This window comes from Aythya ferina (assembly GCF_964211825.1).
Source record: "Aythya ferina genome assembly, chromosome: 24".
In the NCBI taxonomy this organism is placed as follows: Eukaryota; Metazoa; Chordata; class Aves; order Anseriformes; family Anatidae; genus Aythya; species Aythya ferina.
Window position 1 is genome coordinate 1,834,933 of NC_140322.1, and position 27,203 is coordinate 1,862,135.

At 47.1% G+C, this 27,203-nt stretch overlaps 1 long non-coding RNA gene across 5 annotated transcripts in view; it reads left to right on the plus strand.

Moving 5' to 3' along the window:
- Positions 1-27,203, plus strand: part of LOC311423302 — a 58,789-nt gene that overhangs the window by 6,312 nt on the left and 25,274 nt on the right. The window contains exons 2-6 of one of the 5 annotated variants that reach the window (XR_014685625.1): positions 5,496-5,686; positions 10,356-10,497; positions 12,229-12,343; positions 14,061-14,148; positions 15,158-15,286. This is a non-coding gene — a long non-coding RNA (uncharacterized lncRNA). Of the gene's footprint in view, positions 1-5,495; positions 5,687-10,355; positions 10,498-12,061; positions 12,138-12,228; positions 12,344-14,060; positions 14,149-15,157; positions 15,608-27,203 lie in introns of those variants that run through there. The other 4 variants (XR_014685626.1, XR_014685623.1, XR_014685624.1 and 1 more) reach the window with 4 other exon arrangements.

The following is a 27,203-nucleotide window of genomic DNA, read 5'->3' on the forward strand; positions in this document are numbered from 1 at the left end:
AAGACAGAACTCGCCAGCTGTAGTCACAGCCAGGCTGATCTTTAAGATAAACGTTATTTAAATTGCTGTATCTCAGCTACTGTGGGAGCTGCACACCTCAGCTTAGTGTGCTAAATATACTTTATTAATTGCCTTGCTCTTTGCGTACACTGGAGGCTGGTGCATCGTTAAATATACCAGGAGCATTTATTCCTTGAGGTTTTGTTCCTTATTGAAGCATTCCTGTTCTTAATGGCTCCCTTGGATGGGATCAGGTTGGACCTGGAATATTGCAACTTCTCCTGCTTTTCCTTTCCTTGCTGAAGCACTACACTACAATACAGTGCTTCACTATCTGTATTTAAGTACATCACGCCTGTACAAAGCAATATCATTAGATTAGAGGGGTAAATACCTTCCGAGAGCATTTAGTTCTGCTATTTGTCTGTATTGCTGTGTTATCTAAAGGCTACAGCTGAGACTGTTCTTTGCATTGTGCAAAGCCTCCCAAAGTGCAGTTTGCAATCTAAGTAGGCAATTAGACAAGTGTCAGGGTACAGCCCATCCACAGGTCAGAAACTGAGCCCCTTTCGTTCAAGATGGTTCACAGCATGATTCATTTTAGAAAGTGCAAGGAACAGAACCAGCATCCAATTTTTTGCTTATTGCCTCTACTGTTGAGTCTCAAGTAGCTGCGCTGGAGTTGCTGCTTTCCAACCAGCATATAATTGGCCCAAGAAGACAATTCAAGAATGGTGATCAGCCACTTCAGAAACCCACGCTGCATTGGCTTCTGAATGGAGTGTGTCTTTGAATTCTTTAACATACTCTTTCTGGGCCTGCATGCATTGACAGGAGAGGGCTAGATGTGGTTTTCAAAGGGGAGAAGGGGGCTTCTTTTGCTTTCTTTTAAAAACACCTGCCTCTAGCTTTCTTGCTGTAGAGAGGTAAAAGCTGAAAGCTTTTCTTTCAGATGGCAGCAAACCTATCCTGGAAGATGTGACCTGGCTCCACTCCATATCACTGTCTAGAAGCGTTCTGGGGGCTGGGCTTGCTTGACTTAGAGTAAGGAAAAACCCTTCTCAGCTCCAAATAGTGTGTTGTTGTTGGTTTTTTGTTTATGAGACTCTTCCTTTTTTACAGCCCTATTTGTTTTTGTAGTAAAAGGCGGTGAAGCACCTTACCCAGCAGCGTTAGTTACACGCACTGGATTGCACCAAGACCCCTGTTCCTTTCCAGTGCCGCAGTGTGTGAGGAGACAAACACTGGATCTGCAAAGACACTCTGCTGGGAGACAGGGCAGCGGGCTCTGAGTGCCTCTAACAAACATTGCTGGGACCTGTGATCAGTCTCTGGAGCATCTTGCATTTGCAGAACCCCAGCCCCTTGGTAGCCTTCTTTAAACAACTGATTCCTTCAGGCAGTTTCTAGTCTGCTTCCTTCCCTGAATGCTTTTGTAAAGGAAAACACAACAGCAATCACCAGGCAACACCTTATTGTATTATTCATGCCCAGTAGTTGAGAATGATTGAGGTGGGGAAAAGGAGGAGAAAAACCCTGCAAAATTCATTACAGCTTCGGCACCACAGAACCTCACGGGATTTGGGATATTGTGGCTTTAATCGGAGCTAATGGGTCCCTGCTGCATAAGAGATGTCTCTGAGTCGATGGGCTGAGCGGCTGCGGATCCCTGCCTGGAGTGTGCACTGATCAGAATCCAACCCGCCTGGTGCAGGGCTGTGAGGAGAGCAGCAGGAGGTGCCCTGGGTGAGCCACAGCAGTGCCCCACTGCTGCTCTGATCCTCTTGGCCTCGGGATCTCTTCACACGTGCTCTGCCTTCTCTGCTGAGGCCTCCCTCGGTGTAGCCTCGTGCAATGCGTGCCACGTTTCATTTCTCATGTCAGCTGGTTCCTGCAGTGCTTCTGTTACTGAAATTCCTTTGCATTTCAGCCTATTGTAGTGCAGATGTATTGTGAGCACAAGCACAACTTCTCCATTCAAGGCAATGATTTAATTGTTGAATGCTATTAGGTATATTGCTTTGTTTTGCAAGCAGACAACTTTCATATCTCCCTAGTCCTTAGGTAGTGAAGCAGATTTCTATCTGCCCAAGGTATTTATAGACCACATTATCTTAGTGTCTGCTATCTGATGTGTTTATCCTTGCAATGCCTATTAGTTATTAGGCATGGTTGTTTTTTCTGCTTTACAGGGAATGGGGAGAGGGGAAAGTAAATGTACACTGCTTAATGGCTTATTCAGCTAAGGTAGACAAGGAACTCCACCCTGATACTTCGGGATTTTCTAGAACCCTCCCTCTTCTGTACAGAAAACACTGAAGCTTCAGTCTGCTCCTGAATCTTCAAAAGCAAGTTCCATGGCAGCAAAGAATAAAAATAGTTTTACCAGGGCCCCGTTCCAGAAGTCCTGACCTTTAACTGAGAGGCTGCTGGATGGCTGCTTCCATCTTATTTTCCCATTTACTAGCCTGCCTGCTTCATGCCTCTGTCCAGCCTTGTTGCTGAATGCTGCCAATTTCAGCATAATTCCCAGCAGACACAGAAGGTGGCAAGGGGCAGCTGAAAAGGGGTTTTTAGTTTCCCCTTCTGGTGATGGCTGCTGGCTCTGCATTGCTGCTGTGCCAGGGTGATATAGAAGATGGCCCCATAACCACTGGTAGAACACTGGTTACCAATTCTGCCTTTACAGCGTGGCTGTCAGGGAGCAAACTGCTTCACACAGCCCCTGAAGTTGGGCAGCAACTAGAGGATGGACACGGCTGAACTGGTATGGTCTAATTAACTTCCATTGCAGGCTGTGTTGTGTTCTATGCTCAAACACAGTTTCAGCCAGGTTTAAATTGATTACAAGTATCAGCACAATGACAAAACACTGCTTTTGGAAGCAGATTTTTCACAATAAATGGTTATTTGTTTTTCTGCATAAAAATATTGGCTTGTCCAGGGTGAAACAATTCTCCTTCCCTCCCCTTCCACCTTCGTTACTGCCTGATTTGTGCGTGTAGTTTAATTAAAATCATACAGTATTTCCACAACTTGCTACGTCTCCGCTGCTAGCCATGTATTTGATTTATGTACAACATTCCAGTGAAACTGCCTGGAAAAATTAAATAGACATGAATCGACTTGCCGCAGGCTTTTGAAATCAAACATTTCACAGCTAACTCCCCACGGACATCTCCTTTCAGCCTGATGCAGGATAAATGTTACTGTAAGCTGCTAAGCACAGGGCTGTGTTAAAATGTAGTCATTAGGTTTGGGCTTTATAATTGTAGTTGTTTGCCAAATCATAGCTTAGGAGCCAGGGAGCACTTTGATTCATTACTTATGATTAGATGATTATTAAAAAAGCCACAAAACCTACTTGGGCCGTTAGACTTCTATTTTTCGTCTTGGCCTTTGGAATGACTCTACACCAGTGGCAAATGTCAGATGTTTGTAAAAACAGTTTCAGTATAACTGTGTTTGATGAAGCTATTGTAAATGCTTCTTCTGTCTGTGTTTTATCCAGAGGTCTAAGCTGTTGGCTCTCAGATAGATGCTTATTCTTAGCTGAGCTGCAGCTCTTTTCAGAGGCTTAGTACATCATAAACAAAGTTAACTCCCTATCTGAATCTCAGCTTTAGTCTTTATCAGTGTGACTTGAAATAGACCAAGAAAATGTATATCATGCAGCAGGAAACCCAAAACATTAGCGTTGTTAGTCCACGTCCGTATATAGGCCTTTCTTAAGAGCAAGAACAAACATCAAAAAAATGAAAGCCCATCCTCTGCCTTACAGCAAGGAGACCCGGACCCCTGCGCAGCCTCGGTCAGCAGCAGCCTTTTGAACTCGGCAGTGCTGTGCAGAAGGCTGGCTTGGCCTCACCAACAGCTACGAGCTGTGCCTCGAATTTCCAAAAGTGCAAGCAGAAAGAGAAGAAACCTCCTTTGTGCCTCCTAAATTGTCTGCTGGGAGCCCACTGATTCCCATGCACAACTGCACGTTCGTTCAGAGCTGAGCTCTTCTGGTGTCAGTCACGCTGGAGCTTCCATGATGTGTCTCATCCTTCCTGCCTCGTGCTAGATGGGGCTTAATCAAGAATTACTAGCATTATGGAAGGCAAAACAAGCCCATTGTGGGAATTGGGCTCAGCTGTGTCCTTTCAATAATTTATAATAAGTCTTGGGCTCTCATAACCTAATCACAAGGATTTGGGGAAGAAGAGAATGAGTTTGTTTGTTTCCTCCCAGCCATAGGTGATATTAAAGCAAAGAAAGAAAAATTAATCCAGTTTTCTGATTTGTCTTATAAAAGATATGCAAATGGTATCAGGAGGTATGATCAAAATGCCAGTGATTACCTGATTGCAAAGAGTGAATACTAAAGCAGTGCATCTGGAAAGCAGCATTGTTCTGGCTCCTAAGTGCCATTTGTGAAGACGCCTTCTACCGATAGATCGCAAAATTCTGTGGGTCTGAATTTTGTTTAAGGTCATCCATGAAAGTATATTGGGATCATCAGGAGAACTGCTCTGAGGGATGCAGGATGAGGCCTTGGTGAGGATGGCTGGGATGCTACGCAGTGGGTAAGAGAGGGGTGAGGCCCAAAGCCACGTTACCTTGGCTTGCTGGACACCGTGCTCCAAGCTCAGCCACGGATCTCGCTCCTCTGTGCTGGCTGCCCTGATGAGGGGCGAGCAGGAGAGCACAGCCTGCATCTCTGTGACATTTTGCAGGCAAGGAGCTGCACGGAGCTCCACTGCAGAGCTGCGGGCTGCTCCGTACCTCAGTCATGCACAGACTTGGTAGTGCCCGAGAGACCTGAGAAAGGTAAAATGGCAGAGGGACGTGACAGCCTGGCGTGGATGAACAGGAGACAGGCAAAGGAGACGTGCACCACTGCCGTGTGTAGGGGCTGTAAGCTGGAGGAGTGCACAGCAAGGGTGTTAGTGCAGAACACGTCGAAACAGGGCCCTGCGTCCTTGTCTCTGTGCTTCCGTGAAGCTTTTTGTCTTCGTCCTGCCCTCTGGCTGTGTTTTGTGCGGAGCTGGCACGATTTGTGAGGCGGGTGTCAGCCTCCCCCTGCCTCCTGACCTCCGGAAATCCTGCTGCGCGGGAGAGAACCTGTCATCTCATGTTTGCAAGCACTTTTCAATTTAATACATTTTAATCAGAAAATTAATCAGGAAACACCAGTTCAGCAAGATAATTGAACAATGAAGAGACACGATAATTACTGTTTAGTCTAATTAACTTTGTTAAGTCTTTATTGGGAACAGAGACTTCCTGAGTGAAACTTATTAAATGGTTCTCCCTGGAAAACAGAATCCCCATCAAGAAGCCTTTGTTACTCGTGGTGTTTGGTAGGAGTTGGGTGCCTGTCTTTAAATCATGATTAGGGAAGCCTACAGGTGGATTCTGGGCAAGCTGTAAATTACTTTTCACTCTGCTCTCCTCCATCTTCAGTTCACTTACATCTGTTATTCCTTGCTGTCCTCCTCTCTTCTTCCCAGGTCGGCAGGATTGGATTGCTGCCTCCGTGGCACCGCAGCAGTGTGGGCATGGTCGGAGCTGTGATGGTTCTGCCGAGAGCTTGTATGAGCCAGAAAACATAACCTCAGCTCACAGCCTTCAGGAACGGAGCCTGCTTTGTGCTCCTCAGCTCTGACCTCTGTCCTCGCAGGCTCTTGGAGGCCTCGAGTATGTAAGTTGTGTTCACTGAGGAATATTAAGAGGCATGAGGAGCAGCAAGTACTTGGGTGCCAATTAGTGTGAAATTGTTGGTTGGTCTGGTCCAGTCTCTCCTCCGCCTTTACTTTGCTTTCGCAGTCAGAGCATAGCATTAAACATTTATAATTTCAGAATGGAGGATTAAAACTAAATATTGAAATGAACTTGATTGGCTCCTGATCTGCTGAGAGAGCTCTTTGGCCACAGTCCAATAAGCAGTGACCCACAGGTAGCTGTGCATTATTCATTCAAGGTTAGCTTGGGAGGATGAGAGAGGCTCGGGATATCGACCCTTTAGGAGGAGCACAAAGGAATGTGATTTAATAATCTGTAGCTTGTGGGGTCATCTCCTCGAGGCAGCGAGCTACAAACCAGGGGGAACTCAGGACTTCAGATCTTGCTCTCGGTTTCTGTCATGCCAAACCTAAAACATCTTTTAATAGCCAAGGGATTTACATCCAAGGAGCTGGGCAGCATCTGGCCTCCCTGGGGAGGCAAATGCCTACAACAAGGTTCAATCCTGCTGCTGTGTTTAAGGCGAGGCTGTATTGTTTTCTGTCAATGCTGATGAGTATTCTCAACCACGCAAATGCCTGTACAGTAGAGCAGCTCTGTCTTTTCCAAAATCCAGGCATTTTTAATGAGCTCAGGAAAAACATTCTGAAAAAAAGAAAAAATTTAATTACTTCCCTGTTTCTCCTCAGGGAGAAAACTCTCCCTGCCTTCTGCCCATGGACCCTGCTGTGGGCATGGGCATCAGCAGGCGGTAGCTGTAATCCCGTTTCCTCAACACCTGCTATATTTAAGATCCTGAGGTGGAGGCATGTGCCTCAACAGGGGGATTATACAAATGTGGGTGGGTCGGTCCTTCCAAAATGCATACTTGGCCTCACTTCAACCTTAATGTTTTCATTAAAACTAGGGTACAGGATTGCTCCCCACAAATCCTGTTATCTCCTACAGTTAATTTGTGCCACTAATAGCCTGAGTGTTTTGAACTTCTTGTCAGTGAATGGCATTGTAATTGAATTTCTAATTTATTTGGTCCGGTTTATAATTAAAATAAGTACTCTCTCACTTATCGGTTTTATATGTTGCTCTTGGGTTTTTCTGCTTGTGTCCTGCTTTTGAGGCTGCAAAGCAGTCTGTGTTGCGTTCAGCCCCGGAGCACAAGGAAGACGACTTCATTACTCGTCTCTTTTTCTGGGTCACCCAGTGGCGGTCGCTGTTGTGTTCAGCCACATGCTGAAGCACTACATGTTTTCACGACTTGAAACATGGGTCTGTTGGGACCGAGCATTCTTGGAGAAGGCAGCCTAACAGCCTTGCATACTTTTTGTTTTCTTCTTTCTCCTCACTTGCACTTAATTATTTCGTAAACACTACCAGTTACTGTAGGATCAGTCTAGAGATCTGGCAGCAGAATTTGCCTTTCACCAGGAAGAGGCAGCTAATGGTTTTTGTAGAGGGGCAACTCTTGACGGCCTTTCTGATTTAATTTTTCCCTCCCATCTTCTCCGGTGGTGTCATTTAGAAAATAAAACTGCTAGAGCTTTAAAACACTTCCCTGGCTGAAGAAAGAGTTCATTATCATTTGAGATGGACAGCTAGGCAAGGTTAAACGTTGTGAAATGAGAGAGAAAAGAAAACAAAACAGAAAATAAGTTGAAATTGCAAAGATGGGGGAATGGAAAGAAACAATACTTTTCTTCAATGAGGCATTTAAAAGGAGCAATGCCTGCAGTTCCAAAGTGGAAGGAAAGTAGAATCCAATCCTTTTTTCACTCCTTTCCCTGCACCCCTTCCAGGAGTGGGGACAAGTAAATTGCTGTTTTCTCCTTCAGAAAGAGAGACGGGAACTGGTGAACCCCCTGGTTTTGTTTTAGCATGGGTTGATGGCCATGCACGTGGCTGACTCACCATGCCTTGAAGATTTATGCCATTAACACTTGTGAAGCTGACTGCAATGTTACACACATCACGTCTTAAAACATTCTTTACTTTGCTCTGAAAAGCAACATCCCCGTGGCAGGACTGCTTTTTGTCTGGTGCCTGTACAGCACACAGCACAGTGCGGGATTCAAGAGCATGATAGAAAGGGCAGAGGATTCCCTAGGCACCAACGCAAGGCACGTAATTAGGAATATCATAAAGCCTTAACTGGGGCTTCAGACTGTTCTTCGGGGTAGTTTTGACTCTGTAGACAGCGATCATTTGGCTGTGCTTACAAAACCCTAAAGACAAAGACAGCAGAGCTGTGCTGGGTCTGCTCCCTGGATCTCACACCCTTGCTACAGCTCTGCGGAGCTGAAGTCGTGTTTGGCCTTACTCTAGTGAAGAGCAGGGGAACATTTTCCCCCACGAAAACCATTCCTTCCTGAACTTGCCGAGCCTTTGTGTTTGTGCTGTGACACACGAGATTTGTCTCACCTTGCTGCTCAGAGCCACAAACACTTTTACTGCTCGATAGGCAGCAAGGCGCAGTCTGCTGAAAAACCTGCACCATGCTGCTCAGTTTTATCCTCAGCCCTGCAGAACAGCTTTTCCACAGCTACTTGTGCAGCCTATTTCTTTTGTCATAAAACTTCTAGTGCTGTGCCTACAGCACTCACCTACACGTCTAATTTCGCTTCACTGTAACAGGCAGGCTACAGAATCTTAAATAAATGCTCCTTGGTCATTAAAGCCATATTTACAGAGACTTAACTGCACTGTAATAGACGGAGAACTTGCTCTGCAGAATTGTTACCTCATAAATATACCAGAATAAGCAGCTGGTACTTAAATGCTTTGTAATGCATGGAAAGCTGTAATTTGCTGATTAACAATGGTTGATTGCAATTGTACTGCAATAACTATTTCCTATCATTATCAAAACCTGACCCATCTTGAAAAATGAAAGCACTGGTAGAGGTGCAGGAGAATGACCAAGAGCTGGAGGAGTTTTGCCCCCTCGTTTTGAAGTGTTTGCAGTGGAGATGGGTCTCGGTGGTGGCTGAAGCCAGCTGTGGCAGGACTGGGCCCTCAGGTGCTGCAGGTCAGTGTACATCTCCTGTCAGTGCAGCTTTGCACCCACTGCACATCTGCTTCTTTATCACTGAGAGTCCGATTCATGGAAAGCCAACAAAAGCCATGCTTTCTTTTCTATTTTCACTCATTTTCCACTGGTAACTTGTTGGAGTTCTCAGCAAGTCACCCCCATAAGTCTCTTCCTTCTCCTTCTCCTTCTCCTTTTGAGCTTGCTGGCATTTCAGGATACTGTTTGCTCAGAACCTGCTGCATGTGAAATAGTATTTTTTTCTGAAGCTCTTGAGCACCTTTGCAGTGTAAATATATACCAGTAGTTAATGTCCAAATGCTACTGAACTCTTGCTAATTGACAGGATGTCAGTAGGATGTGGGTTTACCTTCTACATGAAGATTCCTCTCATCCACAGGTGTATCCAGAGTCTTTTAGTCTTTATCTTAAATAATGTTGTATCCTTACTTGAAAAAAAAAAAAAGAGAAGAAAAAAAAAAGAGGAGTCAAAAACATAAATTAAGTCTTCAAATGCATGTGCAGTTCCCTGTGACACAAACTTTGCTCTTGGGGTTTATGATGCTAATAAAATACTATTCACTGCTAACAGCTCTTTCCTTCCTAGCCTTACAAACTGAGACAAATAAGTGCATGTATTGAAGGAGTTCACATTTTATGTCTCTCTGCATCAATACGGCCCTGCTTTATTGACATTTTTAGGTAGAAACTGGCTAGTCATGCCTGGACTATATTAAATATTATTTATGGTTTGGACTGAGAATCCAGGCCCTCCTTGTTCTAGGTGGTTGTACATACAAATCACAACTCTTTGTCTCCCAAAGAGCCCCTAAAGATGATTAGAGAAAAAACTGAATGGGATAAAAAGACTAAGAAGCAGCACGTTGTATGTAACATGGAACAGCACACATGGTCCATGTGATGGGGAAGTGTTCAGGTGAGGTTTGCAGCCTTGGAGGCACAGAGATTCCTGCAGAAGAGCCTTACTGAGAGGCATTAATAAGGAGACTGCAGTAAATGTGCCGCTGTGTCCCAAACTGCCCACTGAATTGAAGGGCTTGTGTCTCTTATGAGGATCCGGACCCTCTGTTACACACTTTTAGACTTAAACTGCCAGGTGCTTAGAAAGATAGTTATTTTAAGTGATCAGCAATAATCATTTTTTGTCGTCCTTAAAATAAATCATGTTAGGAACTGCCTGAGCAGGGCAGCATAAGTAATTAGAGTCAGGATCCTGGACACATGCCCTGGCTGGCTCTGGCACAAGCGTGAATTACAGAGCTACTACTCCTGATGAGGCAGACGTACTGCTGTGGCAAAATCTGGAGTGGCCTGACTGGGAGACCACTAATGGTGGGCTGATGGTGATGCTTTGGTTCCTTGCTGAGGGCACTGGGGCAAGATCAGAGCAAGTCCCATACAACTCGGCCATGAGAGGGAGCAGAGAGTCAAGCCCCGTGTCTTAGGGATTTAAAGATGAGCGATATCAGTTCAGATCTTGAAGCAGAATCTGTGATCTCTGTAATCCAAGTTCTTTAATCGTAGATGACTTAATTTAACTTCCTGTCATGTATGTTACAATGCTTTCCTTTTGTTTTCCACCCAGCTTCTTGTTAACTTGGAACAATGACAGACGGCTCTGTCTCATCCAGAGGTTCGCAGATGAAGCCATTCAGGGAAACCGCAGTGGAAACCTAATGCCGAAATCAGCCCTCAAAATCGAATTAACCTTTAGGAAGATCTTACAAGTAAGTGGCTTGTACCCTTCGAGGTATTCTGTGAATCATTGGCAACATGACTGGGCTAATTTAAGCATTTGTCGCAAAGGTAAGTTAGAGTCAAATACAGTTCCCAATTAGACATGTGCAGGGGAAAGGGCAGGTAAACCTGCTCAGGTCTCTCCAGGGTGTCACTTCTGCGAGAGCTGGTTCTGGTCTTCCTTCCCGTCTTTGATTTTCCTGTGTTGCAGCTGGGTGCTGCTCTGGTGGGGACAGTCCCAGGTCCACCGAGACTGGGGATGTGAGTCTGTCCCCACAGGGATGTTTGAGGTGGCCTGCAGTGTGCCATTCGCCTTTGCCTAGAAAATCTCTGCACTTAATTTGCTCTCTTTTTGGAACCTGGACTTGTTTCTAAAAATAGAGCTTTATTCTTCACTTTCACTTCCTAAAGGACAATGACAAAAGAGAGGGAGAGAGGGAGAAAATGCCATAAACTGGGACATTTTGTTACCACATTCAATGCACATCTGGGAGCTCTTTTGGTACATAATTGCTGCATAATGCTGTTCACAAGCTATAGCCTCATACGCATCCTCTCGGAAGCTGTCATTACAATGCTGTAGTCCCTGTTTTGGAAATTGAGTGTGACCTGTTGGTTGGGTATATGACTCACAGAGTAGAAAACTCTCTGCACTTCACTGCATGAGATCTTGGTCAGGCCACTGCTGTGTGAGTTTTTATAGCTCTGGAAGTCTCACTGCTCCCAAATCCACTGCTGAGCAGAGGGAAGTGGCCAGTTTAAGTCCTGAAGATGCTTCCCTGCCTTTCCTTGGGATTATGGAGGTTTTAATCACCTAGTTAACTAATTCCAAAATTTTGGGGTCATCATCCAAAAGGCACTAAAGTCACACCACGATACTGGGGATAACTTCATGCGGTGTCTGCTCTCCTTACCAGTGGCTGGAGACGCAGTGTGTTTTGGACATATGGTGTCTGATGATGGATGAATGCAAGTTTAAAGCAAAGATGAAATGGTAAACTTCTACCACTGTCTTAACTTGGAAGTCATGTCTGGCCATGCCACATGGCAAAGATGATAAATTGCTCTGAATGTGTGATCTGGAGCTATCAAATTTCCTCCCTGTCTTTCTTAACCTTGGGACAAATTAAATCAAATTCCGCTGTGAAGCCTAAAGACATAAAATTTGTTAGCTGTAACAGCATATTCTGCCAAGCAGTCAGAACTCCCTAGTATTAATTACTTTATTCAGTAAGTTAAACAAATGATGTGATATCTGGATTCAGGGGGAAGCCACCCAGGAGTATATAAAAGATGCAAAGATATTCCTGCCAGTGAACATCCAAAATCTAGTTGCTAATTTGATGTGGAAAGCAATAATCTGTTCTAAGGCTGCCTCCATTCCTGAGCGATATCAAACCAAGTGTGAGCATCATTAATGGAACTGCTTGAACAATGCAGGAAAGTAATAATCACTTGTGTGCTGAGTGGGGTGGCTGCTGGAGGTCCTTGTTTCTGTTAGCTCTCCTCAAGAGGGCAGCACCATCAGGAGGTGGTGCCCCCTCATCCCAGCCTGCACGTTGTTCATGTGTGCTCCCCAGCTGCGATGAATATCCCCCAGCTCTGCAAACAGAGAAGGCATGAGCTCCAGGTGGGTCCAAAGCACCCTAACGTGTAGGTTCAGGTAATCCTTGCTGCTGTTGAGAGTGGACTGGAAATTCTTTATCTGATTTCTTTCCCAGGTGACTCTGTAAGCATTGTTTTCTCCTAAAGAGAAAGCAGCTGGAGGAAGTAACATTTGCCACAACTGTTTGTGAAGGTACCACCTTGCCATGGCAGTCTTTGGCATCAGCAGAGGTAAGCAGGATGAAAATCAGAAACATCAGACTTGTAGTTTTTAAGACCAGAAGGGACCATTAGCTCATATATTCTAACTGATGGAATTTGTTTTGCTTACCCTGCTACTGGTGCTAGTAACTTGCGTGTCTAAAGCATATCTTTCAGAGAAGTACGGGTCTAGGCTGGGAGGCTCCAAGTGATGAAGAGGCTACTGCTTCCAGTTTGTTTGAATATTTAATCAACCTAGTTGAATTGTGTCTTGTAATAGTGCAGGGATGCTGCAAATAGGTGTAGCATTGTTACACAGAGCTCAGAGGTAGCCCACAGCCCTGGCTGTTGCTTCCAACGCTAATCTGATTCTCCATGCTTACTGAGGCAGGTCACGAACGAACCTGGGACATCACACCAGTGCAGAACTGGTCAGAGAACCAAACTGCCTGCATCTTTCTACCGGGGGCAAAACCTGCAAGAAGCAGTGTTTGAATCCAAATTTTGTTTGCAGCAACACCTTTTTGATGCAAAGCTGTTATTAATGAACCTGGGGGAAAACAGCCAGAGAGCTCCCCATAAGTCTTGATCTGAGATGATTTTTCACTGTTCCTGTATCTCAGTTCAGCTTTGATCTCTCATTTGTTTTCCTTCCCTATTTCTTTCCTTTCTGGTGGAAGATGGAGAGCAGCAACTGTGAAATAGGTGCTAAATAGGCACCTGATTTATTATCTTCTTTATTTTACTGAAGTAGTCATGCTTGTATTATCCTCTAGGCAGTCAAAACATGTTTGTATTCAGTCCAGTGCTACGAGATCGGTCCTGCACCAGGAGCTGTGTGTTTCCATTCCCACTGTGCTCTTCAGCCCAGTTGCTGGGATAACTATTTTGTCCAGCTTATTAAATCCAAAGCACATCTTTCAAAGATCTTTTCTTTTAGAACTTTTTTTTTTTCTAATGAAGGACATATTAATAGGTCTAAGAATTGTGGCTATTTTGGGAAAAGATAAAGCATTAAAATGCAAAAAAGAAAAGAGAGGCGGGATGGGCAGGGAGGTTGCTCTTGCAGTACAATGCTCAGTTCATTAGCTTGCTCTGCCCTGAATAACTTTGCACATTTGCTGTGGCATTAAACTTAATTTATACTGTAAAAAGGAGGTGGGAGAGGTAAAAAAAAAAAAAAAAAAAAAAAAAAAAAAAAAAGTGAGAGATTAATCCTGCCAGATGCTGAGTGCTTTCTTGTGAAGCGCTGAGTTGGCAGAAGTCAGAGCAGCTGAGCACCTCTCAAAGCACGCCTCCTCCTCCTGCTTTATTGTCAGTCTGCAGAGCTGGCCATAAAACAATACAGGAGATTTCCAATAAAATGAAAGTCTTGTCTAAGTGTTAAGATACAGGCACTTCACTGTACAGAGTCATTCCAGAGGGTGAAATGCTAATTTGTCATCGGTCCTACAGGGAGGGGAAAAGAGATGTTATGCAGAGCATTACAGGGCTCCTGCATCCAGAAAGATGGAGATAAGAGATGGTGGAGGGAATAGCATTAGCCCAAGAGAAACACCCATGAAACTTGTCTTCGTTACTGCCCCAGCTCTGCTCTCGCTGACAGCAGCCCCATAAACACGCTGTCTGGTGACTCGTGTCTGGGAAACAGCAAGCTCTGGAAGGAGCATGTAGACCTTAAAGTCATCAGTTAAAATTGCTGCCATGCATTCTGGCCTGACAGTTCCTGGCTTTATTTTTGATACAGGGCATCAGATGGCATCTCCTTAGAGGATTTGAAGCTGAAAAACAGCTGTTAAGAAGCCTAGGCCCAGAGTGGTCCCGACAAGCCATAGGTAGGTGATGTTGTGGCGTGTGTAAGGTAAAGTGAGGGGGGGGGTTGCTGCCAGTTCCCTTGGTACCAGTGTGGTGAGAGGCTGTCTTCTTCCAGGGGGTTAGTTGTGTCTCAGGTGGTAGCAAGAATGTACAGAAAATGGTAAATAACTGCCCAGCTCTGCCAGAAATGGCACATGGCAGATAAAAGCTCTTCTGGGCAAAAAACTGCCTCCTACTCTGAATATGACCCAGGACTTGCATAACATGGCCCTGATTGTTGTCGTAAGCTCAAATCCTATCAATAGTAGTAATTAGCAGTAACAAATGCAGAAGCAGAGGTCAGAGCATTATGGTTACGTTATTCGGGTTTGTGGGTGCTTGGATACAAGACCTCGCAGTACAATTTCATTGTCATGACTTACAGAAGCTGTTCATTTGGAGAACTGTTGGCTCAGCCTCTCAGCTGGAGCATCACTGAATGCAATCACGACTGAGATGGGGTCTGATTCAGGCGAATAGTTTTCTTTTTAAACCAGAAACTTAGCAGTAAGTTGAGTTTTACAGAGTTCCACAGTCCTTCAGGAGGCACCACATGCCTATAAACAAGCACCCCCATCTCTCCAGTACACCATAAAATCCCTCAGTAACGATCATCATGACAACAATAAACCTGTTATTTCCATACTCTGTGATTTATTGAGCTGGTGGAAAAGGTGGGGCTGCTGTTTTATTGGGATGATCAAATGTTTGCAGAGGGAAAATACAATCTGCATTCCTCTAAGACTACTTTTATACATTGAATCATGAATACATTTCCTTTCCCATTAGCAATTTAACATTGTAGGACACAGAAACACCTCTTCAAAGTGGATTTTTTACAGTAGTGTAACGTTCTGCCTCCACAGGAGTGAATACAAGAGCCTGTGGAGCCATGGGAAATATAGCACCAGAGCCTTCCCCAGATGGGGAATCCCTGGGTTTTATTTTTCTCAGACAGTTTTGATAACTTCAGTTTTCATTCCTAATTAGGATGGAACCACATTGCAGAGTGCCAGAACCCTCCACAGAGCAGCATTTTCCTTCGCTAGACAGCTCTGATCTTCACCTGTCCTGCCCTCCTGAGATGACGACCACGTGCCCATGCTAACGCTGAACGGGGTAAGCTGAGCAGCCACGATACACACAGGACAATTGAGGAAAGAGGACTTTGGTCCAGAGGATGAAGGAAAACAAGTCCTTTGTGTCTCATATTCACTGATCAGTCAGGCACACAAAGAGAGTAGATAAATGATGGATGGGTCTAGCATGAATTTCAGCCTTGCATTATCTGGCCATTTCTCTGAGTTAAATACTTCTCATGGTTTTCTGCTGAGTTAAAGGTCTTTACAGGTACTCTAGAGATACCGTATTTAATGGTTGCAAATGTGTAATCAAATACAATTAATAATAAGAATTGGAATAACCAGTACACTGTTACAATTGACTTAAATGTTCCTTACTAATTAGAACTACTACAGTTCAGAAATCGTTCACAAGTGTGTTATCCTAGGAAAAACAAGCTGGTCTCAATCTGTGGCACGTTAATATGGTGCTGTCCAAGAGTGGGTTTTATTTTACCTTATTTCTTTGCATTTTCTGGGAACACATAACTGCTCAGAAGGAAAATGTTTCACTGGTCGCAGCGAGGGGTTAACTGTGCTGTGATCTCAGCCCGGGGCAGGAGGTGAGCTGAGCTGAGGTGGTCACAGCTCTGGGTTTTAGAGGGTCTCTGGGAGGGGAGAACAGCTGAGCTGGGATCCCGCTGCATCCCAGGTGCTGTTTAGAAGGGCTTTGCTTTCAAAATGGTCTGAATGCTGACAACTCCTCCATCACCACATGGTGCTGCCTGCCCTGTGTGTTGTGTGCGTGCCTCCTGGCCAGACCTGCCTGCTTACTGTTCCCAAACCTTAGAGGTTTGTCTCTTTCATTTGAACGTTCACCTCTCTCTTGGGTCATGAGGGACGTGACTTTTTTTTTAACACAGGTGTCACCTGGTCTCACTCCCAGCCAAGATAATGTGCCAAGATCCATTTGGTTAAATGATCTGGGATCTGTCCCCTAAGGACACGCACAAAAGTTCCTCCCTCTTGCGTCTTGCATTGTCTTTTATACTGCTGCAAAATGAATATGAAACACTTCCATGAAAATTAAATGAGAATTTCTTTTTGAGAGTTTTTTCTGATTTATGTACTGATATAAATTCTTGTGCAATGTGCAGAGCAGGTTAAAACCAGGCCCGAAGTGTCCGTGGCTGTGAATTCTTGTGTTACAGACACCTCAGTCCTGCAGGGGCAAGAGCTCTGGTCTGGTGCTTCAGGACACGGGGGCAAGTGGCTCACTTATGAACTGTGAATTCTATGATTGATGGCAGCCAGGATGTGTTTGATGTTAAATCCTGTTCAAGTGCTGTTCTGGACCTGAGCCAGGGAGCTGATTTTTGCAGTGTGGTTCACGTGGATGGAGCCCCACGGGATGCGGGCAGTCTGTCACCTGAGGAGGTGCTGCTGGTGTGAGAGCAGCTCCAGGAGCTGCAGCCTGTGTGTGTGGGGTCAACCTTCTCTCTTCTGTTACATCAGAAATAGATATTTTGGGCAAGATATTTAGCTGGCCCTTTCCTTGAGGGAGGAGAGCCTGGCTAAGGTGAGAGCAGCCCATGCACAAATCTCTGGGAGGCGAAGCGCTGTGGGTATAGCAAGACAAATCGCCAGGGAGGCAGAGAGGTTGACTTTGTAGGGACATCAAAAGGGAGCAGTTAAAGGCCTTGGCAGTTGGTTGCCCAAAGCGACCGCAGACGTGTCTTGCCCTGGCAGGTCTCGTCTGCACAACTCAAATGTCATCTGATCCTGACAAGTGAGAGAGGGAACAAGTGGCCTTGCTGGAAAATAATGAGAGGACGGGAGCAGAGGAGTCCCAGGCAGGTCATGTCCAACTGGTATTCCTCCTCTCCCACTTTTTTGTCCAATGATACTGATTTTGGGGGTTATATGAAGTGCCAGCTTTGCGGCAGCACCAGTACTCCTCTGTGCCAGGCACTGTAAGTGCGGGGGAGTGGAAAGTATCAGCCCCTAAAGCAGCGGCTGTGCAACCAGCAAAGGCTTGACACGAGCCACTGAGCACTGATCCAGGCAGGTTTTTAGGGGATAAAAGTTCAGTTCCTATCTTTAACACATCCTCCTCCGTGTGATTTCTGGGCAGCTCTCTTAATCCCTTTGTGCCTTAGTTCCCCAGGCTTAAAGCATATTAGAGGCGCTTTAGGTACAGCTGATCCCACGTGAGGGGCTGGGGCTGGGGATGTGCACGCTGCTGTGTGAGAGCAGCCATGGTGGAGGCGGGCAGCCTGCCTGCAGCAGTACCCAGCTGAAAAGCCAGCGAGGTGCCCGAGACTCTTCCATCCTCATGTGCAGCATTCAGCATAACAAGACTCCATCTCTGCTGGCGCTGCCCCACCGCATGGGGCTGATCATTAGGCAGTGCCCCTGCGTCGTCTCCCTGCGTCCAGGTTTACTCCTGCCTGCTTGATGAAGCAGCAGGTCCATTGCAGGCAGGCACGCTGGGCTCCCCGAGTCTGCTTTCACCTCACAACCACACTTTTGTTTTTCGCTTCCAGTGCATTTTACAGGAGTTGCAATGGGCTGAGGCTGAAGCGCAGATTTAAAGGGATGTGCACACAGGACAGCATGTCGAGGCACAGGGCATCCTCTCCCTTCCAGCCCAGGGCTTTGTTAAATCCCCTTCACATCTCCGCACACAGCTGAATAATGGGTATCTTTGCTACAGAAATATGTACTGCGCTCCCACTGCATTAAGCATTGGTTTCAAGTGAATTTCTCTCACAAGCAGAACTAATAAAAGGACTAAAAAGTGCCAAATTCCACTTGACAAATGGCTCAAAGGAGAATGTCTTCTAAATGCTTTTAGCATTTGCAATGATTGATCAGGGCGGGCTTAGAAGCAGCTGACCTGTTGCGTTTTTTTCAGAAGGGAAATGATGGAAGGATGATAATGCTCCTTTCTTCTTGATCACTATAATTTTTGCTCTGCTGTGGATAATGTATCCAGTGTCCAGAAATCACCACCTGTGTTTTGGACCTAGCCCAGGAATACCATTTAAATCCGTGCATACTAACTATGCGTCTATCTGTCAATTCACTTTTAATACAGCGGCGTGCTGGGAACGAGATGACACATGCTGTGGCAGTTGCTGTAGACATGTACAGAGAGACAGTCTTGCCCCTAAGTGCTTTATGGTCCAGAATGAAGGTCACACAATAGCTAAGATTGGAGTCTGGCAACAGCCACTGCAACATCTTCCAGCAAAGGTCTGTCTGCAGCCAGGCACTTATTCTTCATTTGCGCTCTGTCAGTCCCTGCTGCAGAAGCTCTGCAAGCCCCTGCTCAAAGATGAATGAATTTGGGCTCAGCTGGAGCAGGTAGGGGAGGGAGCTCCGGGGCAGGGAGCTGTTACTGCCTGGCACGTGGAGCACCCATCTTTTGGTGATACACACCCGGGGGTCTTGCAAGGGCTGCTCAGCTGCAGCCTGCTAGAGCACTGCGTGTGCGGAACTGTAAAGGGCTAAGGCTAAGGGGACAGATCCACAAGGTCACTGGTGATTCACCTCCTTTTAAGAAAGTCACGGTTTCTCTCTTTTAATTAAAAAAAAAAAAAAAAAAAGGGCAAAAACACTGCAAGTGCCGAGTGCTTTGAAATCCTGGAAAGTTGCTAACTTCCCAAATGATCTCTGCGAGCTTCTCTCAGCCAGACAAGATGAGGCAGGGTTAGAGACTTGAGACCTGGCCTGCTAACTGCTGCCATCATCCCTTAGATTTTTCTCATCAAACACATTTTCAAGCTGTGGTCACAGTTTTCTCTTTCTCCAAATTAAAAATAATAATAATAATAATAATAATTAAAAGGAAACGCACTGTGACCACATCAGGAAATCTGTCCTTTTCCTGCTGAGGGTTTCAGACACTTTATCTCCCGGGGGATCACAGTAAGCCAGGCGTGTGCTAACAGAGGCCGTGCTGTCAGATGGAAGAATTGATGGCTTTTCCTTTGGCTGCTTGTGCAGGTGAGAGCTCTCTTGTTTAATTGATGTCCTATTTATTGTTGATGTGTTGCCCTCTTCTGTTTTTTCTTTTCTCCATGTCTTGCTTCTGTGTCCAGGAAGCAAGGTTAGGTTCAACGATCGGTCATGAGATTAGCAAACAAGCTGAGAACAGGTACTCTGGAAGATGTCTGAAATCAGGCAGCCCTTCCTGTCCCCCGTCTCCTTTCCCTCCATCCCCAGCAGCTTTCCCTGACTGCATCAGGACGCTTAGTGAGGACTTTCTGGAGGTGGATTTTCCCAGAGTCAGCAGCACCGCCACCTGATTTATCGTTGCGTGCAGTAGATAAGAGCAATTTCATGTTACACTCTTATACCCCTTGTCCATTTTATGAGTAACTCCAGTAAGTAACACTTCAGGAGCTAATCCAGCAAAGTGGAAGGACACACAGGGGATGTCTGAAGAAAAGGGAGACCAACCAAATTCTGTCTGCACGTTGGGTGCCTGGGGGAATTTGTGGAAACTCATCCAATTGGGCTGGTGCAAAGGGAAAGTAGAGCAGGCAGCAGAGCTGTGCCTGGCACAAAGCTGCATTTTGGCTTCTCCAGTAGCTCTGTAAAGCACAGAGATGTGGAATAAGGGCAGCAGCAGGATGTTTTCCATTCCCAGCTGTTCTGCATCGTTGCAAAGCTCTGCAGGAGCTGTTAAGGTGAGATGTAACTGGAGTTCATTTAGCCTTCAGCGAGCTTAGAGCAGCTGATGTGCAATCTGCCTCATCTCAGGCTCTGAGAAACTGGCCCTGGGGTTCAGAGGCTTTGAATCCACGTGGATGGCAAGAAGCCATCACCTGAGCCATCACAGGGCTGAACAGGAAGAGCTGGACATGTTTAAAGACCCCCAGGGTAAGACCACTGGCCAAGGTGGGGCTGCTGTTCCAGCCAAGGGCAGCAGGGAGGTGCTGATCCCTGTGGGGTTTACGGGAGAGGCCTTTTAATGCCCAGGACCTGCAGCTGTAGGAACAATGCCTGTGCTCCCTGCTCCCACCACCATGCTTTGGGAAGCAGATTGTGCTCTGGGGAGGAGAAGGGAGCAGGGCAGAGCAGGTGGCTGCGCCCTGGGGGCCCCGTGCACAGGGCCCCGTGTCCGTGTTGCTTCTGTGCCAGCTCATTTCAGAGCAGCACATCAACACGTTCCAGCTCAGGCCCCGGTTAATATTGAGAGCAATTAATACTGATGCATCCTCATCAAAAAGGAATGTCTCTGCTGCCTTCCACCCCTCCTGCAGCCACCCCTTCCTGCTCACAGAGCACACACCCGGGTGCAGGGATGCCCACAGGCAGGCTGGGGCTGGCCGCGTGATGCCGTCACTGCACCTTGGTGGGATGGTTCCTGTCGCCAGCCACTCAGTTACTGCCCAGAGCAGCTTATTCATGCTTGCAGATTCCTTCATTAAAATGCATGCGTTATGCTCGAGGATCTGTGCCTTCATGAAGTAAACCACAGCTCTTCCTGCTCTCTCATTTTTTAATTTTCCTGGTAACCTCGCTCTTTGCCTTGCGGAGATGTGATGCCTGTGCTGCCAGCTGGGGGCTTCCCACCGGTTTCTGTGGATGTGGGGACTCATCCTGACTTCTGATCCAAACTGGGGAAAATGGTGATGTGTTTACTTGCAGTTGGTGTGAAGCAAATCATATAGAGAGCTCCCCTGGCCCTGTGTACTCACAGTAGCTGGTCACTGAAGCACAAGCAAAATTTCTTTTAAGCCTAATTGTGCAAAAAAAAATTTAAGAATATGCCAAATCAGTTGAACTAGACTGAAATAAATGTGTCCAGCTGGGCTTTGGCATTAGCTGAAAGCAATCTAAGCTGGTGCAATTGCTCAGTTCCCTCGTGCTGGGGAAGTCTGCCCTCTTTTCAGCCCCCAAGGCAGCTGGGGCTGGGGCCCCATGGGGTGTGTAGGGCATTGCTGTGGGGCTGGGCAGGCTGGAGGTGAGGTGCTGTGAGGTGAGCAGGGTAAGGAAAGATGCTTGGTGAATTTGCTGAAACACAATAAAAGGCCTGTATGGGAGGCTGGGGGCTGTTTGCTGCGTGCTTTAGGAAGCAGGGGACCCCGTTGTGGGTGCTGGGGTGGGCGTGAGTATGGGGTCTGCTTGTGCTGTGCAGCTCTTCTGGAGGGTGGAATGGATGTGCCCTCAGCTGATCATCCTGGACATCACTGCCACGTCTCAAACCCATCTTCTTTTTTATAAAAGACCACAGCTTGGGAGTTAAAGTCTTCAGTGCCTTCTCTGCGGGGTGCGCTGCAGCGAGGGGCTGTGGTGGGAGCGTGACGCACGCCGGCGCTGCTCACGGAGCGCTGCTAGCATCGCCGTAACATGCCACCGACTTTAATAAGCAAGGGATTAATTACGCTTCCCATGACTGCTTGGCAGCTTCACCTTAGTGCTTGAGCATGTTAGCACATCATTAGTCAGAGGGCAGTAAAATAATGTCGCTGTCCTCCCTCTCTCCCCCAGCTGCTGGCCCGTGCTTATTATGTTGCTGCGCTGGGGGTGATTGGCGTGCCTTCCTTGGGAGGAGAGGGAGGCTGTGCTCTCGGGCAGAGGGGTGAGCTGTGCTCTGCAGGTCACCGGTCCTCTGCTCTAACAAATGTAATTGAAGGGATTTACTCCATTATCCAATTTGATTGCAGGCGAACTGCTGGGTAAACAAGGAAAAGGGAAGGCCTGGGTGAAACCGCACGGCTCAAGTGGCTCTTTGGAGCTGATCTTAGCAACCTTGTTTATGCAGATGCACTTGCCAGAGCCTCTCGGGCTCATCCTTTGAAGGTCTTTTGCTCGCTGCCAGTGAATCATTCAGCCCGCTCTGCTGCGGTGAGCTGGGCTGCCAGGTTTCCTTTCCTGTTGTGGCCAAATGAGGCAAACCTGGGAGCACCAGGTTTCCAGCCACCTCTTCTAGTGAGCAAAAGTCCTGTGTTTGTGACTTCTCCTGAGGACCTGTGTATGATTTACCAGGCAGTTCCAACCGAAAATGGCACTTGAGGTGTTTGCTCCTTGCCCGCCTAGCACAGCAATGGGTACAGGATGGATCCTGCTGCTTCCCATCTGATGGGAATTAATTGTGCCTGTGCTGGAACAGAAGCAGGCTGAAGGCTGGCTGGCTTCTCACACCATTGACGAGGGCTTAAATCTCAAGAAAGTATAATTGAGCTGAACTTCTCAATACGCTTTGAGCCAAGAATGATTTATTGGTCAGGGGAAACTCCACCAAGCTCTCCCCCTTGAGCAGAGGCTGAGCGAGGGCTGAGCAGCGACACCCGCACAGCCAGCGCTGCAGTGACTCCGTCGATGGCAGGGCAGCAGCAGCATGAGACTCAGTGAACCTGGCATTCACAGGTTAATTTACATCAAGTCGATGTTGAAGTGTTTATCTTTGAGCCAAGTTGTTTGGCTTAGTGCTGGGACTTGGCAGCGTGCGCAGTTTGTGGCGTGTCGGTGCGACGTCTCCCCCAGGCTCCCCTTTACACCATCATGGCACGGGGCCGTGCTTCTGCCCTGGGTTTTGGGGGACCTCGAGCTGCATGACCACGGTACCAAGGTGTCACTGCTGGACAAGGAGCCTGCCCATTGTACGGGATTGCACAGCAGCAGTGACAGCGAGAGGGGAATCCACACAGCAGCCGATGTGCCCAGGGCTGGGCTGCCTGAAGGGCCCTGCTCTGAGCCACTGCTGTCACTGGCAGGAGCCTAAAGAGCTGCGTTTAATCCGAGCAGAGAGATTGATCCTTTAAAACCAGGAGTGATGCCAGGGCATGTTCAATGCCTTATTGACAGCGAGGCTCTTGCTGATGGTAAGCCACAGGCAGGGGTCGGTGAGTGAAGCCATCTGATGGAGCGTAGCAGGACTGGAGCTGGGCCCTCACCTTCCCCTGGCCCATTCATCAACCCCCTGCTTCGGCCGTGCAGCCCTGCCCACAGCCCGGTTACTTATTGCTTAACAAGTGCATTAGTGTAAATCAAGGAGCAGGTTTCAATTATCTAATAGAAGAATTATTGATCCACGCTCTCGTTCTGAATGTTCAAATGTTCCAGAAGGAGAAACAATATTTGTATATGCTATAAAAAAAATCTGAAGGGTGTTTTTATGTTTCAATTACATTGTACTTGGAGAGCTGTTGCAGGCTGCTTTTGTAGAAGCAGCTGTGGCTAAACTAACACACGTGGAGCCAGCTTTAGTCTGTGGTCTGGTTTCTGCTGCTGGGATGCTGACTGTGCTCCTGGGCGGTGGGTCTTGCAGCAGAGAGTGTCCAAGTCAAAATGCCCAAATTTAATTCAGGCATATCGAATTGAAACAGTTTTCTTTTTCCACCCCCTTGCACTTTGGTTCTGAAAGATGGGGAGGAGGGAGTGCTTCTGGAAGACGTGACACGAGTGTAAGGAGCCTTCGGCATCTTGCTGATAAAACAAACGCTGCAAGAGAGCTAATACGAAGTGGAGTTATCCTAAACCTTCTGCCTTTTAGTCCATTGTCCTTTGGTAACTGTGCAAAATGCAATTGAAGGATGTTCCTATTTCCCTTTGATATAAAACATGGGGCTATTGTAGAAACTTAAAACCTATTCCAGGCTCTTTTCAGCACTTCTTTTTAAAGCAGCACAGTTCAGCTGTCAGTCCCCAGCTCTGCTTTAATTAAAATAGGTTTGTAGCCTTTGCTGACAAGCAAACATCTACAGTAAGTTGCAAACCATAGAGCAATCCTTCTCAGCTGAAGGAGAATGCCAAATAAAATGTCTCTTGCCACCTCTCAAGGAGAGTGCTGCATATTTAAGAATAAATATACAAATAAGGTCACCTGGGAAGCTGTTGATAACCTTTTTTCTGGGACAGGGAGCTTAGATTAGACATAATAGCAATTGTGCATACTTCACACAGCCCTGAAAGTGTTGCTGTAGATGTCACGGCCCTGACTTTTTCCTCTGCTCTGCACGGCCACCCGTTAGGTACGGTTTGTGAAATGGTGTCAGTCTGACTGAGGCAGCTGGGGGGTCCCAAGGCCCAGCGCTGTCTGTGCTCTGCTGCGGGTTCCTGGTGCAGCATTGCAGCGGGGGAAAGCTGCAGCCCACCCCAAATCCTCCCCAGCTGGGGGGCTGCACCCCTAGGAGCACCCCCCTGCCAGCCCCAGCACAAAAAGCCCCCTAAAGGGTTGGAAGGAGCCCAATGCAGCCTGCACAAGCTGTTGTTGCAGCGGGGCTGCTGGAGTGCTTCGTTGGCAGCCCAGGATTTCCCCGCGGGGCCCCCACGAACCTGTCGCTGCTTCCACGTTATTGAATACCTGAAACACACTCAGAAAGCAAATAAGATTAACTCAAATCAAGCATGTAGTGCAAAGCAGCAAATTCATTCCCCACTTTTATTACTGTCACCGTTATTAACAAAGTTTTCCTCCTGGCCTGGCTGCTGCTTGTTCTATTTTGCAATGTTTAAAGCTTTCAAAGTGCCCCGAAGGCCTCGGGGTTGAGGAAGCCAGATCTCTTCTCACCCTCTTTGGGGGTCAAGCTGGGTTTGAGCTGGATTTCTTTAAGCAGGGTTGACTTCCAAATAAGCGGTGTGATCACTGAGCTTGGTACCAGGGCTATAAATGGTGCTGCAGCAGGACCATGGGGTGTTTGAGGGGATTATTCTGGGAGATGCTCAGCTTGGCGCTGGATTTGAGTGGGCTGTGGGCTAAACGTGGTCCAGCCTAGACTGAGAAAGCTTCCCCTGGGTGCCATGCATCAGCCGGGGCAGTTTTCCTCCCTGTGTTGGTACGGAGAGGTTGCTGTCCCTGTTTTCCAGGTGGGAAACTGGAGCCCAGCAGGTGAAATGTGGCTGCCCTGAGCTGCTTCAAAACGAACCTGTGCAGCGTCAGCCTGAGTCAAAGGCGCTGGCTCTCAGCCAACCCTAACACCATCTTGTGCCTTTGATTAATACTTGTGAGGGCTGCCCAACAGTAATTACACAGCTCCCTCCTTCTCCCACCCCTGCTTCGTGCTGCTCGCAGTTCATAACCCTGCAGGAGATTATTCTACACCCCTTTATTGAGCAGCACATCCTCTGCAGCCTCTCCTGAGCTGAGCGATGTTGTAAATCCATCCGAGTGGGAAGCATAAAGAGAGGACAGCAGTTAGATTTCTCCACTCTTCTGTTTGCATACAGTTTTAATTAGGAGGAAGTTTTTGATTAGCTTAAAAAAAAAAAAAAAAAAGGCAAGAAAAAGAAAACACTATCAATTGAAATTAATCTCTCTTTAAAATTGGCTTTTGTGAAAAGTTTTGGTGTTTTGTTCTGAACTGGAATGTGGGCAGTGGAGTGAGAGAAATCAATTTTCCTACCAGGCCTAATCATGACCAGTGTGAAATTAAGTTGTCGCGCAGCACCCCTAATATGCATGCCTAAGTACCGTTGGATTGTTTGCAGAGGCAATTTGCAGCAACCTGCTTCTTCTCCGTCCCTTTCCCTTGAACGAGGCTCGTGTTGCTGCAGAACCCTTCGGGGCAGACGGCAGCGTGCCACGTTGACACCAGGGACGTGGAGAAGTTTCAGAGGAGAGAAGTAGGGCAAATAATAGCAATAGGAGCCGTTAGGAATCCAGAAGCTATTTATGAGCCGGTTACTTACTTAGCCCTAAAAATAGCCAGGGCTGTATGAAAATAGGTCTGTGATTGAAATCAAGCCCTAGACGTGATGTAATGGGGAAAGGGGGGCGCGAAGACAGAAGCAATCAGCCCTGTAAGACCTATCAGAGCTATAAACAGACCCACTGTCCTCGTGGCTGGGGGTAAGAGGCTGGACTGGGCTCCTGGAGGGGTGAGAGGGGCTGTTAGTCTGTGCCTGTTGGGCACTATTTGCTCCTGTTCAGAGAGCCCCAAGGTGAATGACCTGCGAGCCGAGCTCAGCCTAAACCAAGAAGCTTCAAACTCAGCACGTCTGCAGTGGAAGTTGGTGCTGAGCACCCACGACTTGCACAGCGGTGCTTTTCCTTTCCGTGCCCGAGGGAGCTGCATTGCCTTGTGAGTAACCTCCAGGCAGCTTTTAATAAGGAAATTGTTGAGAATTTAGCAACACGTCTGAGAAGAAGGAAAGTGGTCCGCAGCCTTGCTGGAGTGGACACATCCTGAACATGATGGAGTACAACAAAGGCATCTAGGAACTGAGATGGGAGGCTCGGGGGATGCCAGAAGCAAGGCAGCCACCTTGGTGGTGGGATCTGCTCCTGGTCAGTTCACTGGCAGTGCTCTGGTGCAAGAGACATTGCTTTAGTGCTGGAGAAGGCGTTTATTTGGGACCAGATATTGCATACAGATCCATCAGTAGTTCTGAAGGTTTTTTGCATTTTCTGCATGATTAAATGTGGCTCTTGAACAGATCTTGCAATTGCTGCTGCTGCAACAACATCAGAAAGAATAAAGCTGAGCCGCTCCAAGAACCACATTGCTGTTTCCTTTCCCTAGGTATCTTCAAAGTGGGGGCTTTTGAGATATCTCATCCAAATGCTGAACAGGCATTTGTTCCGTATTAGGATGGCTGCTGTGCTTTCACAAGTTTCAGGTCCCTCCTTACCCAGCCTAAAGGTGCTGAGTGACCCCTCCTGCCATTGCGCTTGCTGGAACCAGCATCTGCAGCACAGCCCCTTTGATCCCTTGCTTCCATCTGCTGCTTTATTCCTCTTGCTCCGTAGTTGCAATGTGTAAATTTGTGTAAATATTTTTTTTGGTTAAACTTGAGAGGTGATTTTCTCCCTGTTGACCCTCTGTGGTCCTCTTGGGTCCCCTGATGGTGTGAGCGCAGCGCCCTGGCTGGGTGGCCGTAAACAAGCTGTGCCTCCCTCCTTGATCTGCACTGCAGGAGCACTCGGGGGAGATGCAGCGAGAGAAGCAGCAGGATTTAACCTTGTACTTATTGCAGGTAGTTAATAAAGTCGGGTGTTCTGCCTGCAGACCGGGGAATTT